The following is a 14,581-nucleotide window of genomic DNA, read 5'->3' as shown; positions in this document are numbered from 1 at the left end:
CATGGTCAGCTATTACCCAAAAGTCGTACAAGACGTCTCATTTATCATTTTCCAATTCGACCTGCCCAAAATCATGGTTATAATCTGAGAACCAGAAGATAATTTGATGTGTAATTCTGGCGAGCGGCAATGAATTTTTATTAAATCATTTAAGTATTAAATTGTTAATTGTATTAAATTGTTAAGTATTAATTGTTGCATGACAGGTTTTAATTTCAGATGTACCTATATATAGTGTACAATAAAAGGAAAAGAGAGTAGATAAATAAAATTAATACTAACATTAAATTTAAGGTAAACTCATTGTAATGAAGAAAATTGGCAGTAATTCTAAACTTGTTATTTTTGTTTCATTGTCCAAATGTGACATTTGAATTCTAACTAGATTTCCCTTGTGTTTTCTTGGGTACATCTTTAATGTGATCATGTATTTTGATATCAAATTCCTTTTTTTTTTTCTGAGTCAACTGTATGATTTGAATTTTTTCTTTAAAACAAAAAAAGAAAAGAAAAAGGTTAATCTTTTGTTTGATGTATCTTACCTTACTGAAATTTTTCTGAAAGAGAGAGCGATACGATTTTTTTTGTGTATTGTGTTCAAGTATTTTTTTTATTGTTGTGCTACTGGATATTTGGAGTGAGTGTGTGTCACAAACTATTTCTATTACAAGTAACTCGTTAGGTGTTCTATTACTCGACAAGTGTTTAAATTCCTATATTGGGACAAAGTCACCAGCATACTAAAGACTTTCCATGCAAGCAGCGATTTAAGTTGTAAGAAACATTTATGCCAAAAGGTTCTGGTGTCAGTCAGTTAACAAAGAGTAGAAGCCTCCGCTTCAAAAATTTCCTTCCTGAACAGTTAATTGCTCGAAGTGAAGCATCATTAAGCGAGATTCAGTAGTACCATTGAACTCTTGATAATGAAACAGAAAGTCTCCAGGAAGTCTAAGTGAAGCATCGTTAAGCAAGATTCAAGAGTACCATTGATAATGAAACAGAAAGTCTCCAGGAAGTCTAAGTGACGCATCATTAAGCGAGATTGAAGAGTATCATTTAACTCTTGATAATGAATCAGAAAGTCTCCAGGAAGTCTAAGGAAGCATCGTTGGTGTGAGACGCAAAGACTCGACACGTAAACTACAGAGGTGTTTCAGCCTGATCACCTGATCTCTCTAAAGTATTACAAAAGTCTATGTTTTGAGACTACCTATAAAGCTACCATACCCAGTCGGCTGACGATGATTCCTGCTGGTCGGGTTGATTCTGCCACACAAGTCGTCTTATACTGTGGATGTGTATAGTCCAAACATTATGGTCTATGGCAGGGGTGGCGAACCTTTATACACCAACGTGCCATTTTTTCTAAAAAATTGTTTAATGATGTCATAGACGTGCCGTCAAATAATTTTGACTTCGTGATTATTGGGAAAATAATAATACTAAATACTATCCACTCAAAACTCTTTATTTACACTGAAAAAAAAATACATTTTGCAATGTCTCAGTTATAGGCGTAATTCAACTTAAAGTAACATCAGTGTGACTTCTGTTGCTGCAGATTAGATGACAAATAACTTATATTAAGTTGTAAGATGATAGTTTAAGCAAGACTGTTAATTTTTTTTACTAGTTACTTATTGTTAACTTGTTTTTTATGTTTATTAATTGTTTTTTTTTAGCATTAATTGTTAAGTTTTTTATTAATAATTGTTTATTATTTTGTTTGTTTTTGTGAATTTTAATTTAATTGTTACATATGCTTCATAATGTAATAACATTTGTGTAATAACAATTCATAGTGCAATAACAATTGCGATCGGTGGGGTGCCCAAAATATTGCGTCACGTGCCATAAATGGCACGCGTGCCATTGGTTCGCCATCCCTGGTCTATGGTCTAGTCCAAACATCTCAAAGTTATGTCCTCAACGTATTAAGCAGTAAGAGAGTCCAGACTATCCTTGTACTGAAAAAGTCTTCTGGTATTGTACAACAAGTGCAATTTGAGTTGCAAGAAAACAGTTGAGTTGTAAGAACAAGTGCAGTCCTTACCCATTGCAAGTCACACTGACTGAACCAGACACCTGTGCCGATAACGTAAGGAAATTTTCTTGATGAATAATGATTTTTCTTTTAATGAACACTTATGAACACTAACCAACCTATACTTGCCACCGATGTATCTTTGTGACATTCTGAAATTGACGCTCACTCATTCCAGTGTCCTCCTTCCTTCCCATATTCCTTTACAATTACCCTTTTACTAAAGGTAGAATTAAAATTGCAAATGAAATTAATTTCTTTAGTTTTCTTTTACTCGTTTGAGCCGGATATGTTTTTCTCTAATCAAAGAAAAAATCTTCGATTTTTTTCTTTTTCCCCTCGCCCTATGGAATGTTGGATTGAAGGTAGTTGTGATAGCTTTCAACTAATTGTTTACATAATTTTTATGTTGGGCTTCTTTTTTCTTTTTTTTAATCTATGGGCATTTAGAGTTTTATATATTTTTTTTTCTAATATATTTTATAATTTTAATATAATTAATTAGGTCAGTTTTTTTTAAAAAACAATTATTCACTTCTTAATAACCGTTACTAGTTAGCTTAATTCGATAGATGGCACCACCACGGTTTACCGATCTCACGTACCTAGATACGTCGTGGAGGAAGGAACCAATGAGAAAGCAGAAGCAGGAGCTAAGTGGTAGCGTCGACACTGTGGATCGCCATTTTTTTCATTCTAATGATTTTTCTTTCAATTGTAGGTTGCTGTCTATTTTAGCCATTTTTTTTGGCTTGAGCCTCCCCGGGGATGGAACCGAAGCGCGTCAACGAATCGATAAGTCTTATTTTAAAAACTTAATTTTTCCTCTCTTTTTAAATTAGAATATATTTTTTTTTATCTAAGCCCAATTTTTTTTTAATGATTGATTAATTTTAATGATTAAGTGTGCTATATCTGAAATGTTAAGCTGCCTGATCCAAATGTTCCAACTTATTTTACTCTAGAAAAAATAAATTTAATTATGTTTAAAATTTTAATCCATCTTAATCTCAATTATTTTGCTTTATCTTATTATTAATGTTTCTACTATAGTTCATCTTTTTTAGCCACGATGTTCCAAGATTTTGTTAGGGTTATCGTTGGTACCGCATGGTACATGTTTTCGAATAATTCCTTAGTAACTTTTTCCATATGTTGTATCTTAAATTTTAAGTAACACAACGCATTTTCTTTTTTTATTATTCAATAATCTAAATTTCTATTTTTAGGGTGGAATTCAACTGCAACATCGACTGTCTTAAGACGGGTGAAATCGTAACTTTCGCAATGCATGATGGGAAATCTCGTAAGTTTCAATTCAACTGAAACACTTACGTTGAAAATGACTAATCGGTCTTAAGACGGGTGGTTCGACTGACTTAAGACGCTCTAATCCAATATGGCGTTTGTGTTGTTTTGTTATGATGATCCGTTGGTGATCATGAAACAAAACTTACTTGTTAATTCTTAAATATTATTGATTTAATCCTTCTCATTTATCAGTCTGCACTTGTTATTAGTAATAATGTCTACAAAATTTGTTTTAAAAAGATAAATAAGTACGAACCTAACACCTTATTTTTACTCTTATTCCTGTAAACAAAAAAGTATGTTTAATTTTATTTTTCCTGAACTGAAGTAAAACGTAAGAGTTCTATTGTTTAATGTGTGCATATTAAACTCTTTTGTATGTAAATTTTATTTGACTATTTTTTATATCTTCATCAAAGTTGTTTGCTGTATGTTTTGAACTAAAACTATTATCGAATATAAATTTTTCTTAAAAGTACACGTTTCATACGTAAGTAATTTATTTGGTTACAAAGCGAGTAATCTTACGAAATTTAGTTAAAATTGTATCGATACACATTATGTTATCTTTATTATTGTACAGTTATAAATTATGCTTATTTTTTATTGATATGCTTACGGATAATCTATTTGAGTTCTTAGGTTTATAAAATTTTAAACCCTTTAATGATTCTTGGTTTATAATAATTATTATTCATTTTAATTGTTAATAACTTTTAACTCTTTATCTTTTTAGATTTAACTGTTGCTAACATTTAATACTACAAAATGCACTAAATTTTTACCTTTAGAACTAGGAATAACTTTTTTCATTGTTTTTTTTAAACTATTTATTTTTGTAGAAAAGTTGCTTTTGTATAAAGATATATTTATTGAAATCCTATCATAAAACACGTTTAACAATTTTAGAAATACAATTACTGATTTTTTAAACTTATATGTTCATTAAAAATATGGGATTATTTCTGTATCATGATTTGTCATGCCAACTACAATTGCTGAAGTCCCAAATAGCTTTTAAACTTGCAAATTTTTGTGAGAAAAAAAACGGGTAGATGTTGCCCGGGGGTGGCTACGAGTTATTCTTTTTGTGATGTTTTTGTTTCTTGTAGGCCGCTGCCCAGAAATTGCTGAGACTTGGCAATAAATTACGATCCGAAAATCTCCCAATAAATATTGGCTGTGTGAACTTATTTTATTACAGACATAACTGCTGTTTATGGATGTAAACTTTACAGAAATTAGGAAGTGAAATGCTTACAAGCTTGGTAATTTATGCTTTTGTGATGGTGTAATAAAAAATTGCCATACACTCTAGCAGAAATTTGTTGGCTTGTTTTAAAACATCCAGGAGTGATTGAAGATCAGGATAGAATTATTACCTGTTTCTGAAGTTGAATAGACTGTCTTTTATTGTTAGGTAAGAGTGCTTATAATTGATTCAAACAATTATTTAAATTTTTTAATTAAATCCCAATTAATAAAAACTGATTGCAGATTTGTAATTAGTTTTTATTAGTTAGGATTTATAGGTCTCTCTATTGGGTTATATTAAATGAATAGTATTTAGTTGATGACTTGTTTTATATGTGTATCAAAAATTTTAAAAATACTGTGATCAAATTTTAAATTGCCTTATCACATTTAGTATGCAAAATATATGTATTGTATTCTCTGTTACGAAGAGCATACTAATTTCCATAAATAAGTGCTGTTATGTATGAGTACTTGAAACAAATCTTGGATAATATACCAAAGGCGTTTCTCAACAGATATTTTTTTATACAGATTTCATTATTTATGTTACCTATTGGTAAAATTATAAAGTAAAAATAATCTTAATAATTTTTTAATGGTGAATTTTAACTCTAATGCTGAACTCTTAATGTTGAATAATGACACAAAATTTTTAAAAACGAAAAACGTTAATATTCTAAACTCAAAATCATGGAAAAATTTAATGAGCACTTTCAAGCACATTTACTGTTTCATGGTATTTAATTTAAAAGATGAGACTTGAAAATTTTTAACAGAATTATTTCCATATTTTGATAGCTATTCCTCTTTGATTTTACTTGAATAAATTTGGGTTAAGAAATTAGCTCTTGTAATTCTGTTGCTAAATGTTTTGTTTTTTCTTTTAAAAAATGACAAGTGGTGAAAACCCTAATTAATATTTAAAATTACTATTAGTATTAATATTTGTAATGAAAATTTCACTAATTGAGAAAAAATTTAAAGTTATATTACGTAAATAAGATTCAGAAGTAGTCTATCCTTTACTGTTAGGTACATGTTAATAGTAAATTGAAATTTATAATTTTTAAAATTTTTCAGTTCTTGCAGATTAGCATAAAGTAGTTATCAAATATGGTTTTTAAGTCAGTTTGTTTATATACATAAAATAACTTGTATATAGCACTTAGGCTATCGAAATACATTTTTCTCACAAAAAAGATCAATAATATTTAACCGATTTTAAAATCTATTGAGTACTGACCTACTGATTCAAAGTCTATCATAATATGATTAAATCTAAGTTTGACTAACTTCAAAATATCTGTTAAATGCAGTTTTATTCTAAACCAAAAAACAAGTTTAGAAAATAACATAAATTAAGTCAGAGTTAATTAGTTAGAAATTTTACTTTTCTGAATAATGATTAGTAGTATTGAATTATAGTCTTTTTCAATTTTATATCAATATAGTCTTTTTCAATTTTATATTTATTTTCATAGTTATTTTCAATTATTTTTAATTTATTATCTAAAAAGTTAAAGTGGTCTAAAGTTTGTTTTTTATTTAAAAAGAAGCAAGAAGCACTGATAGCAACTTTAGAAATAAACTATAATATGGATTTTACTAAATTAAATTCCAGCTTTTTTGTTCAATTTATAATGGTATTCATTTGAGAATAAAGTGCTTTGAATCATGTTAAAAGATAAGTTTTTTTCTTCCAAAAATTATTCCCCTTGAAGTGCATTTCTGCTAAAAGAGCGACAGGTTAACTTAATGTGATAGAAATGGATATATAAAAGGCACAAGATAAATTAAAGCATACTGATAAGCTTATACTCATGAATGTCATTCTTAAGAGTAAGAATTTGTTCAAATAAACAATTTCACACTCAACTAACATATATCTCATATTTACTTTTGGCTAATGTAGGATTCAGTGTTACGATTTAATCTCATTAAAAGTAGCATACAACAATGCATTTATTAAAATATTAATAGTCATTAGCTTCATTGTTTTTCTTTTTTAAAGTGATTAACAACAATTCATTCAAAAGTACACTCAACAACAAACAGCACCGCATAGATAATTAAATTATTATTTGTAATTGAGTTGTTTAAAAATATTGTTTTTATACATATAAAATGTGCTATGAGAAATTATTATTCTCATGTCTAGCAAAATAGTTAAATATTTTATAAAGCCTTTCTACCTTAGAATAAGCATCAGTAATTTTTGAAGTTAATATTAATATTGATAATTATTTGAAATATGTTACTTTTCATTTATAAGACTATGCATTAACCAATAGGAAACTAAAAATTAATTCAATGCACAAAATAAAGGTTCTTTTTAATTTATTTTATAAATAAATGTTTTTTCTTTCTCTTTTACTACCATCATTAAATTTATTTATAAAAATTTTTAAACACCTTAGAACTAAAACTATTAATAATAAAAATAACAATTGTTATTAGATATGTGTATGATTTTATTTAAATCTTAATTGTTTTTCTTTCGTTGGATCACATTGAAAATTTCTGCAATCACTATTGTTTTCGTAAACATTTTTCGAATTTATATTTTTATTTTCAAATAAATTTAAAACATCAACGATTAATAAACGGAAACTAATCATGGAGCTTTTAAAGAAGCTTTATTACGCGATATGCGATATATGCTTGTAGCTTTCTTTCCTTGTTTATTCACTGTGCAAAAGAATCTGATTGGACAAAAATATTTTGACGTCACTGCTGATCATAGGGAGAAACAGGTAACGAAATCCCCGTCTTAAGCCAGGGTACATTTAAGATACGACGCAAGTGTTTCACTTGAATAGCTATTTAAGACGATAGGCGTAACTTCCCGAACTTAAGACCGTCGCATACGTCGAGTGGCGTGTCTTAAGACTGTTTCAGTTGAATCCCAGCCTTAGATATTAATTCAAATTGTACTAACCACTAATTAGTTTACCGATACAACACAGCAGTTCCTCTCTCTCTCTATAAATAATAAGTAATGTAATTAGTTCAAAGTATGCTTGTAAAACGTTTGCATATATATATATATATATGACAAATCCGCAAATAATTGTAAATTTTTTATAAAATATGAGTATCTAACTGCGTATTATATGAATTTTTCACTATTACAGTACAAATAATTACAATTTTGTTAGAGGAGGATACGGCAACTATTTTATATATCTTGGAGACTATTTAGGAGCTTTTTTTTCATATATGATGCAACTAAAGCAACTATTTTTCCTGTTTTCATCCAGTGGTAACCCTGTTAAAAATGCTTCCTAATGTAAGCTATGGCGATTCAAGCGAAATTTTCAGGCAGGGAATGCGTTTCTTTCTTTCCAGTGGTGCCATCTATGGTCAAGAATGATTTCAGCCGCAAACACGCCACAACCCGTTTTACAGAGATGATCCATTCATACTCAGATTGCAATTTTGAACCTGAACCAGAAAATAATCAAGATCCAATTCATAATCCCTGTATTTGTCTTGGGAACTTGAAGGACAAATACAATAGATTTAAAGTGCACCAATCAACATTTAATGCACATCATCTAACTGCATATTATATGAATTCTCTACTATTACAGCACAAATAATTTCAATTATGTTTGAGGAGGATACGGCAACTATTTTATATATCTTGGAGACTTTTTTTCACATATAATGCAACTATTTTTCCTGTTTTCATCCAGTGGTAACCTTGTTAAAAATGCTTCCTAATATAAGCTATGGCAATTCAAGCGAAATTTTCAGGCAGGGAATGCGTTTCTTGTTTTTCAGTTGTGCCATCTATGGTCAAGAATGATTTCAGCCGCAAACACGCCACTACCCGTTTTACAGAGAGGACCCATTCATACTCAGATTGAAATTTTGAACCTGAACCAGAAAATAATCAAGATCCAACTCATAATCCCTGCATTTGTCATGGGAACTTGGAGGACTTTGTGGCCCCAATAGATTTAAAGTACACCAGTCAACATTTAATACACATCATCTAACTGCATATTATATGAATTTTTTACTATTACTGCACAAATAATTACAATTATGTTAGAGGAGGCAACTATTTTATATATCTTGGAGACTTTTTTTCATATATGATGCAACTATTTTTCCTGTTTTCATCCAGTGGTAACCTCGTTAAAAATGCTTCCTAATATAAGCTAAGACAATTCAAGCGAAATTTTCAAGCAGGGAATGCGTTTCTTGTTTTTCAGTGGTGCCATCTATGGTCAAGAATGATTTCAGCCGCAAACACGCCACAACCAGTTTTATAGAGAGGACCCATTCATACTCAGATTGTAATTTTGAACCTGAACCAGAAAATGATCAATCTCCAATTCATAATCCCTGTATTTGTTAAACTTTCAGGATTTTGTGGCCCCAACAGATTTAAAGTGCACCACTCAACATTTAATACACATCATCTAACTGCATATTATGTGAATTTTTTACTATTACAGCACAAATAATTACAATTATGTTGGAGGAGGCAACTATTTTATATATCTTTGAGACTATTTCTCATATATAATGCAACCAAAGAAACAATTTTTCTTGTTTTCGTCCAGTGGCAGCCCAGTTATAGTTACTGATAGAAGAGGGAAGAATTTTTTGTACAGTTCAGGCCAATACTCTTAGCCAGAAGTTCCTTAACTCGGACATTCATTGATATGCCTGTGCAATGCATTTACCCCTCGTAAATCACCAGAGAAACTGCGCTGTTTCTCTGGTGATTACGAGGTGATTTACAAAACACCTTATCAGCATTTGCCCCCTCTCGGTCTTCAAGGTCAGGAAGAATTCCTCCCTTTCCCTCTACTAAACTTCAAGGATGAGTCAAATTTCTCTCTTTTTTTTTTTTTTTTAAATTTTATAGTCGTTATACTTTAAAATAGAGGAAAAACCAAGCAAAATTCTTCCCGGTTTTCTGGATACCGGATAAATGGTTCTCTACTGTATATGTATAATTTAGTCTTGGCTTCCAATTTGCTTTTCTGCCCAGATCGCCAAAAACAATGTCGTTTACAAATTATTTTATTGCACCTTTATCTGGACAATATTTTTAATTCCAACATGTAATTCTTAGATACGGCGTGTCATTAAGCTGAATAAAATATCTTTACATATTTGCTGGGTGTGTGCCTATTTTTCAATCAGTTATTTCATAGTCTAATTAAATATTTTAGAGCACATTCTACCCTTATTACATTTCTTTAAAAAAAACGCGAAAATTTAAATTAGTAATCAGAAAGATATTTTCCTTTTAAGAAGTTCATTCTTTAAAGATAAGATTTTTAATTCAAAACATGCAGTAAGTTCCATGCACAATTTAAACTATGTGAAGAAAGGAACAAAACAACAAACTTTTATGAAAATTATTGTACTATTAAAAAGAAAAAAGTGCATTAACATTTAATTAATTTTGTAATTTTACTCCTTTAAATTTGTTAATGTTGAGCAAGTCATTTTGTAGACGCATTCTAATCATAATGACATGAAATGGTTTTTCGCTCCGCAAAAACATATTGAATCAGAAATAATTTGTGATTTACATATTGATTCTGACATAGATTTGAATTTTATCATGAATATAAATTTTCAGTATACAAAAAATTAAAATTAACTTTATGATATTAATTTAATTTTAATGATAAAGCACAAGGTATAAAAAAAAATAAAACAAAGGAAGGACGTAAAAGCGATTGATTTCTCAAACTGAATTTTATTTTAAAATGACTTTGAATTTTAACAAGTCTTCAGATTTTTCTGCTTTATTCCAACGAGAAAAATTAATTCAATTTTCATGATAAAGGACAAGGGATGAGGAAAATTAAAGCAAATGAAGGAATTAATTTTCATTTTAAAATGACTTTTAATTTTAACAAGTCATCTGATTTCTCTGATTTAGTTTAAGATAAAAATTAAGTTTACATAAAAGGAAATATATATATATATATTTCCACAAATATATGTATATATATCTTCCAGCGTGCCATATTTAAATATGTTTCTTATTTAACGAAGTATAATCTTAACACAGTGTTAATTCTTAAATGATAACCTAACATTTATTGCATATTAGAGTGTATTGTATATTAGAGTACATTGTATGTTATACATGGTTATTATTATTATTTTTTTTTTTTTTGACTTAACAATGTAATATTATTTTTCGAATTATAGCTATTCGAAACAAAATTGGATAGCTAGATAGCGAAAAAGACTAATGAAAATTTTAAAATTTTTTTTGAAAAACCTAATGATATTGGGAAATTATGTTACATACTTTTAAAATATTTAAAAAATTTCAAGTATAAATTGAATGAAATATATTTAATGACTTTAAATTATTCTAAAAAAAATATAGAGAAAACAATTTACAAAAATATCATTAACATAAACAATGTAAAAGCTAAAATCCTATGAAAATGAAGTTTTAAAAAAATATTTACAATTAAACAAGAAATAAATCTGAAAAATTTGTTGTACTCCTTAAAACTATTACAGAGTTTTCATGAAGACTTATTTTATTTATAAGAATTAAGAATTACGGGTTACAAAATTAATCCCAAAAATGAGCAAAAAGTACCATTTAGTTTAAAAATGTTTGAAAAATAACAAAGACCGAGGAATAAAAATTATTATAGAGAAATTTTCAAAAAATATCATTTTCTTCGGATTTTCATTAACTAACAAAAAATCAAAGTAAACTACGAAGTTTGAAAATTAAAATGTGAGGAAAATGCATTTCAAATTTACATGACTAAATGTAGAAAGTAATAAAGTCAGACAAAAATAATTACTACACCAGGTATACTGACAAAAAATGCATTAAACTATGTCTGACGCACAAGGAAAGGAATAAATTAAGAGATTACTGAGCAACCTTAGAATCGTCAGCCCTGTGTATAGCTAAAAATTGCAATGCTAGTAGTATGCTAGTGAAAATTGAGGTACGACTCTACTATCAATTATGGCAATCAAAATAAAATATCTGAAGTCTTCTTTAACGGAAATTAGAAATATCTATAATCAAAATTTCTTTTTATATTTTTTTTCTTTTTTTATTTTGATAATATAATATATATATATATTCGCACGTGTTCATCTCACCCTATTGATAAATCTATTACGTAAAAAATTAAAATTTTCAAAATTATAATTAACTTTAGTATATAAAACCAGAAATATATGCAAATTAAGAATAAAAAAATTTAATTTTAAGCAATATTCTATTTTGTATATTTTATTAACATAAAGTTTTGTTGACGAAATTATTCTGTCGACATCGGCGATTGTATACACCTTGGCTATTGCATTGGCACTTACTGGACAAAAGCAGTGATGGTTTTTTTTAGAAAATAATAAATAAAGATTTATTTTTCAGTTTTAAATTATAACATTAAAATATTATTTTAAATTATAACATTAATATACATTAATTAATATATAATTATAGCATTTATAGCAATAGGAAAGAAAATTTAATTAATACAAAAAGTAGGTTTTTGTTAGTAAATGATTGTATTATACCCTAATGGCGACGAAAAAAATTAATATAATAAAGAAACAAGGTTCTATTAGTTTTTATAATACATTAATTATTATCCTTAAGATTTGAAATGAAAAGTCATTTTTAAAGATTGAGAGTTCGTTAAAATATGCCTTATATTGTAAAAATACTGACTGTACTTACTTGTAATACTTACTGACACAATTATTTATTGACTAAATTTTTTCAAAGGTAAGGTATGTATGTATGTAGCATAATAAACAAATACAATAACAGCAAATACAAAATTTTCTGCTTTTCAGTAAGAAAAATTTGCAATGAATAAAATCTTTCGCAGGGCATGACATATACTGGGATGTATATATTGTGCAACTATTGAAAGCCCGAGCATAATTTTTCATTTTATAAACCCTTCCTGTAAAGAGATAAGACTTTCGATTTAAATAAATGAATATATAACTTTTTTTCTCGATTTCCATGTGTATTTCTTATAATTATTAATACATTTTGTTAACCGTTAAAAACAGATTTCCGTAACATTTACTACTTTAAGAAGAGATTACGAAATTATTCGTATAGGAGTTATGCTACAGATAAATTTCCACGCATAGCCATGATTGAAAAATAATAAAAAATCAAATATAATCCAAATATTCACAAAATATGTTTTTAATAAAACAGCAGTATAATTGTAAATTAACGAATAAATAAATATAGATGGTAGAGATAAAAAATAAGTTCAAATAACATGACATCAAAATAATGAAAACTTTTGACATTTAAAAAAATTGAAAATTTTCCTGAAATTTTTTTACAAAATGTTGATAAAAAATCACTATAATTAATAAAAATTTGTATTGTACGTAAATTAAACTAAATAACTACAATTAGGAGAACTTAACATTAACATCATTAAGTTACAATCGAAATAATGAAAAAAACTGGTATAAGTTGAGTATCATAACTAAGAAAAATTAAAATGTGCATAAATGAAAACCAAGGAAAAATTGAAACCAACATTAAAATCTTTGAGAACTTATACTTAAGAATCATTACGCAATGTTTATAAGAAATTAATAACTGAACATTAATAACATAACATAAATTTAATTAAATAACTGCAAACTAAAATTATTAACTAACATAAAGTTATAATTCATGGAAATGTATGATTTTTAAAACACCATTTATATTAAGTGATAAATATAGAATTATTTTATTTCATTTTTGATGAATTGTCTGAAATTAAATAATTTAAACATAAATCAAGAATAAATTTTTGAAATTTTAAGATAATAACTTTCAAAAAAGCACTTTCTTTCCTCTACTAATCAGCATTATAATCAGCTTGTTATACACAATTTGCAAATAAGAGGCGATAAAGGATAATCCTCTAGCACCCCTCTCCAAGCTTCATCTTTGGTCTTCACCCCTCCGATTTTGACAGTTGAAGATTGATTAAGGATTACGCCCACTGAAGAGGGGGAGAATTCGTGTGACGAAGGAGCACGAACGCGGTTTTACAGAGAGGACCCATTCATACACAGATTGTAATTTTGAGCCTGAACCAGAAAATGATCAATCTCCAATTCATAATCCCAGTATTTGTCATGGGAACTTGGACTTTGTGGCCCCAACAGATTTAAAGTGCACCACTCAACATTTAATACACATCATCTAACTGCATATTATATGAATTTTTTACTATTACAGCACAAATAATTACAATTATGTTGGAGGAGGCAACTATTTTATATATCTTTGAGACTATTTCTCATATATAATGCAACCAAAGAAACAATTTTTCTTGTTTTCGTCCAGTGGCAGCCCAGCTGCTATAGTTACTGATAGAAGAGGGAAGAATTTTTTGTACAGTTCAGGCCAATACTCTTAGCCAGAAGTTCCTTAACTCGGACATTCATTGATATGCCTGTGCAATGCATTTACCCCTCGTAAATCACCAGAGAAACTGCGCAGTTTCTCCGGTGATTACGAGGTGATTTACAAAACACCTTATCAGCATTTGTCCCTTCCCTGTCCTCTTTCGATCTAATGATCTTCAAGGTCAGGGGAAGAATTCCTCCCTTTCCCACTACTAAACTTCAAGTATGAGTCAAATTTCCGCTTTTTTTTTTTTTTTTTTTTTTTGATTTTTATAATCGTTATACTTCAAAATAGCGGGAAAACCAAGCCAAATTCTTCCCGGTTTTCTGGATACCGGATAAATGGTTCTCTACTGTATATGTATAATTTAGTCTAGGCTTCCAATTTGCGTTTCAGTCCAGATCGCCCAAAAGAATGTCATTTACAAATTATTTTATTGAACTTTTATCTGGACAATAGCATTCATCACAATTTTTAATTCTTAGATACGGCGCGTCATTAAGCTGAATAAAATATCTATACATATTTGCTGGGTGTGTGCCTATTTTTCTATCAGTTATTTC

This window comes from Parasteatoda tepidariorum, chromosome 4 (genome assembly GCF_982258835.1).
Source record: "Parasteatoda tepidariorum strain Cologne lab strain chromosome 4, Ptep-v5.0, whole genome shotgun sequence".
Taxonomy (NCBI): domain Eukaryota; kingdom Metazoa; phylum Arthropoda; class Arachnida; order Araneae; family Theridiidae; genus Parasteatoda; species Parasteatoda tepidariorum.
This window is presented reverse-complemented; position numbering follows the sequence as displayed.